The sequence below is a fragment of the Bos taurus genome, chromosome 28 (assembly GCF_002263795.3).
Source record: "Bos taurus isolate L1 Dominette 01449 registration number 42190680 breed Hereford chromosome 28, ARS-UCD2.0, whole genome shotgun sequence".
Classification (NCBI taxonomy): Eukaryota; Metazoa; Chordata; class Mammalia; order Artiodactyla; family Bovidae; genus Bos; species Bos taurus.
This window is the reverse complement of record NC_037355.1, coordinates 17,198,991-17,204,201: the sequence shown is the minus strand read 5'-3', so window position 1 is coordinate 17,204,201 and position 5,211 is coordinate 17,198,991. Positions and strand designations below refer to the sequence as shown.

Genomic DNA, 5,211 nt, shown 5'->3' with positions numbered 1-5,211 from the left:
GTACTCTGCATATAAATTAAATAAGCACAGTGACAATATACAGCCTTGACATACTCCTTTTCCTATTTGGAACCAGTCTGTTGTTCCATGTCCAGTTCTAACTGTTGCTCCTGACCTGCATATAGGTTTCTCAAGAGGCAGGTCAGGCGGTCTGGTATTCCCATTTCTTTAAGAATTTTCCACAGTTTATTGTGATCCACACAGTCAAAGATTTTGGCATAGTCAATAAAGCAGAAATAGATGTTTTTCTGGAACTCTCTTGCTTTTTTGATGATCCATTTGATGTTTGCACTTTGATCTCTGGTTCCTCTGATTTTTCTAAAACCAGCTTGAACATCTGGAAGTTCACAGTTCACATATCACTGAAGCCTGGCTTGGAGAATTTTGAACATTACTTTACTAGCGTGTGAGATGAGTGCAATTGTGCAGTAATTTGAGCACTTTTTGGCACTGCCTTTCTTTGGGATTGGAATGAAAACTGACCTTTTCCAGTCCTGAGTTTTCCAAATTTGCTGGCATATTGAGTGCAGCACTTTCACAGCATCATCTTTCAGGATTTGAAAGAGCTCAACTGGAATTCCATCACCTCCACTAGCTTTGTTCACAGTGATGCTTCCTAAGGCCCACTTGACTTCACATTCCAGGATGTCTGGCTCTAGGTGAAGTGTTCACACCATCGTGATTATCTGGGTCATGAAGATCTTTTCTGTACAGTTCTTCTGTGTATTCTTGCCACCTCTTCTTAATATCTTCTGCTTCTGTTAGGTCCATACCATTTCTGTCCTTTATCGAGCCCATCTTTGCATGAAATTTCCCCTTGGTATCTCTAATTTTCTTGAAGAGATCTCTAGTCTTTCCCATTCTGTTGTTTTCCTCTATTTCTTTCCATTGATCACTGAGGAAGGCTTTCTATCACTCCTTGCTATTCTTTGGAACTCTGCATTCAATTGGGCATATCTTTCCTTTTCTCCTTTGCTTTTCACTTTTCTTCTTTTCACAGCTATTTGTAAGTCCTCCTCAGATAGCCAGTTTGCTTTTTTGCATTTCTTTTTCTTGGGGGTTGTCTTGATTCCTTTTTGTACAATGTCACGAACCTCTGTCCATTGTTCATCAGGCACTCTATCAGATCTAGTCCCTTAAATCTATTTCTCACTTCCACTGTATAATCATAAGGGATTTGATATAAGTCATACCTGAATGGTCTAGTGGTTTTCCCTACTTTCTTCAATTTAAGTCTGAATTTGGCAATCAGGAGCTCATGATCTGAGCCAAGTCAGCTCTCGTTCTTGTTTTGCTGACTGTATAGAGCTTCTCCATCTTTGGCTGCAAAGAATATAATCAATCTGATTTGGGTGTTGATCATCTGGTGATGTCCATGTGTAGAGTCTTCTATTGTGTTGTTGGAAGAGGGTGTTTGCTATGACCAGTGCATGCTCTTGGCAAAACTTGACATGGAACCACCAACATAATCAAGTAAGGAAGGCACTCCATCGGCCCCTTCTCAGAGGATTTCCCCACATCTGATCTCAGACATTAATTAAGTCTGTCTTCCTCCATTCAGTGTAAAGATTTTGAGATTCGGCCAGGTTTGTGCATGTTATTTTAGCAGTCTGTTCCTCTCCTTGCACTGTATGGTGACACCACAATATGTTTGTTATCTATTAATGAATATCTCTGTTTTGTGTTGATGGACGATCTTCTATTTTGGAAATCACTGACATGGATCTTAGCTAATGATGGATTCTTAAGAACTCTTTTGGAGAAGTAGAAACCAGAGAAGTCACATATGCAAAAATTTTCTCTGTCATGTGGTAGCTGAGATATGGAAGGAAAAAAAAAAAGAGCTGGGAGCCCCTTCATATTGACATTTTGTAGAGAATTTAATGAAACTTACTTCATTAAATTCTTGAATGTTAGGAAGTCATTCTGAGGACCAAAGTCAGAAAGTATTTTGTGGCAAAGAGTGTGTGTGTGTGTGTGTGCATACATGTGTGTGTGTGTATGCATGTGCTGTATTAAATACAACAGAGAAGTAAAAGAAATCTTCACCTCTCTCAGGATTAACGGAGCAGGTTTTTGTGACAGAATGTTAATCTAGCTTCAGTCTGTAGAATGATGGCAAGTGCTTTGTTGAATGTAATTAATAAATATGAAGGATTAGATGTTGAGTCTGATATCTATTGACCTTGTAATTCTACAGACCTTACAGGCAATAAAATGTCCCTGTCTGTTGTACTGAATCTGTGTCTTGTTTTTACAATTATCTTTGTAACTGGTCTTATTCAGTTATCATTCCAGAGAGTTCCTATTCCCTATTACAGCACTAATAAATTAGGGGTTCCATAAGTGTCTTTGTTCAGATTCATTTTCTTCTTTCCATTAATGAACAGCCATCTGCAGCTGCTCCTCGGTCTTAATCCATCTGCATGGAGATGCCATTGTTACATACAGCATTCTATAAATATTGTTATGCTGACAAGCTGACTGCAGATGGGGGGGGCGATATTTTTATTATTATTATCCCTGATTAAGAGACAGGCCAGATTGACAACACAAGGGCTCTGAGGTCCCTTCTCTTCTGTAAATTGTCTGTTCACATAATTATATTTCTAGTAACAATATTATGGTATGCATTACAATCATCATTGTGGTTGTTATTTGTTATTCGCTGAGTACCACTTCTGCATTCTGCAGCATGCGAGGCACAGCATGTAGGAAGATAGAGTTCAGACTTGAAAGGATTAAATATTCGTATTGTAAAAAGCAATCTGATCAGCCTAAGAGAACTGAGCTGTTAAAGCATCCATGGTGTCCTGTGCCATATTTATGTGCCATGGACTATAGCAAAGGAGTTGTATCGCATCCTCCATATGTCAACCCTTCTCTTACACATAGAAATCGGTCTGAAGTTCCTAAGGTAAAGCAGCATATGAGAAGAGAAAGTCTTCATTTAAATTCAGAATATGAATGCTTTTTTTAATGAGACAGCTTGAGAGATGACAAGTTCACAATTAGTGGGAAGAACTTTCATTACCAATGACTTAGGTGACTTCTCCTCAGCAAAGTGGAAGAGAAAGAAATGATTCAGCTGGTTTGGGAGAGAAAAAAAAAATCTACTTACTGTGTACCTAATATATGTTAGGTGCTGGGAACGCAGTTGTGAACAACATAACAAGTTTCCTACCTGTAGGGAGGTTGTGCTCTGGTGGGTCAAGTTAGACACTGAACAAGCGATCACAATTGTGATTATGCAAAAGTAAAGGGGGCTGATGAGTGTGTAATGGGAGGGCCCAGGAGAAGGAAGGCATTCAGGCAGTTGATCTGTAGTAGGTTGGACGGTGACCCGCTATGTTCACCTCAATCCCCAGAACCTGCGAATGCTGACTTGTTCAAAAAAAAGGATTTTTTAGTGCTTGCTTTTGCAGCACTTATACTAAAGCTGGAATGATACAGAGAAGATAAGCATGGCCCCTGCACAAAGACGACACACAAATTTGTGAAGCGTTCCTTTTTTTTTTTTTTAACACAAATATACAGAATCTAGAAAATGGTACTGATTAATCCATTTTCAGGGAAGACTATAGATCCAGGCATAGAAAATGGACTTATGGATACAGCAGGGGAAGGAGACAGAATGAACTGACAGAGTGCCATTGACATATATACATGACCATATGTGAAATAGATGGCTAGTGGGAAGCTGCTATACAGTACAAGGATCTCAGCTCTGTGCTCTGTGACAACCTAGAGGGGTGGGATGGAGGCTCAAGAGAGAGGGGAGACGTGTATATGTACACATATAGCTGGTTCACTTCACTGTGAAGCAGAAACTAATACAACATTGTAAAGCAATTATCTTCAATTTTTTTTCTTTTTTATTCTTCCTTTTTAATTTTTTAAAATTTATTTATTTTAATTAGAGGCTAATTACTTTACAGTATTGTATTGGTTTTGCCATGCATCAACATGAACCCACCACGGGTGTACAAATTTTTTAAAAAATGATAAAAAAAAAAAAAAAAGGAAAGCAGTAGGACCCATTTTGGACAGTAAAGAAAAAAATAGAAAAAAGACATTTTAGAATATAATAAGAAGGAGATGTGGAGATCATTCTGGATTCTTGGGTGAGCCCTAAATCCAATAACAAGAGTCTTTTTAAGAAAAAGGCATTGACTTCCCCGGCAGTCAAGTGGTTAAGTCTTCACCTTCCAATGCAGAAAGTATAGTTTTGATCCTTCATTGGGGAGCTGAAATTCCATATGCCTCATGGTCAAAAACCAAAAACATAAAATAGAAAAAAGGTAATGAATCCAATACAGACTTTTAAAAAAAATGGTCTACATTAAAAAAAAAAAAATCTTTCAAAAAAAAGAAAAAGGCAGAGGGCAATTTGAGATGGACAAAAGAGGAGAATCACTGTGGCTATCGAGACAGAGACTGGAGTGATGTGGCCACAAGTCACGGAATGCTGACAGCCATCAGAAGCTCAAAGTGGCAGAGAACAGACTCTCTGTCAGGAATTGCACTGTGCCTCTCAGATTTGGAAGAAGATTCTTCCCTAATCCCCAAATGAAAATGGAGTTCTTCAGACACCTTGATTGCATTCTAGTGAGATCCTAAGGAAGGGATCTGGCATTCTGACCCACAGAAACTGAGATGATAAATGTGCTAGGTTTGTGGCAATTTGTTATACTGCATGGTCCAGAAACGGTGAGCCATAGCTAGAGTGTGCTGACTGAGAAATGTTTGCAATGAGGATAAAGTAGCAGATCTTAGGGGGCTCTGGAATTTAGGTGAAGGATTTTTAGACTGTCAGTACAATGACCAGCATTTGAGGGTCTTAAAGCTGTACAGTGATACATTAAACTTGAGCCTTTACAAGACCACTCTAAGAGCTGGATATAGCTACTATAACAAATTACCACAGAGAGTGGCTTCAAATAGCACAAATTTATTTTCTTATAGTTCTGTGGTTTAGAAGTCGGCCATGGTTCAAACTGTGGTGCTAGAGAAGACTCTTGAGAGTTCCCTGAAAAGCAAGGAGATCAAACTAGTTTATCTTAAAGGAAATCAACTCTTAATGTTCTTTGGAAGGACTGATGCTGAAGCTCCAATACTTTGGACACTAGATGCAAGGAGCTGACTCACTGTAAAAGACCATGATGCTGGGAAAGATTGGACGACAGAAGAGGAGATGGTTGGATGGCATCA

The 5,211-nt window shown here is 38.9% G+C and overlaps 1 non-coding gene across 1 annotated transcript; it reads left to right on the top strand.

The window, feature by feature from the left end:
- Positions 1-3,409: 3,409 nt before the first annotated feature.
- Positions 3,410-3,516, top strand: LOC112444785 (U6 spliceosomal RNA). Its single transcript, XR_003033155.1, has one exon. It is a non-coding gene; the product is annotated as a U6 spliceosomal RNA (small nuclear RNA).
- The last annotated feature ends 1,695 nt before the right edge of the window (positions 3,517-5,211 follow it).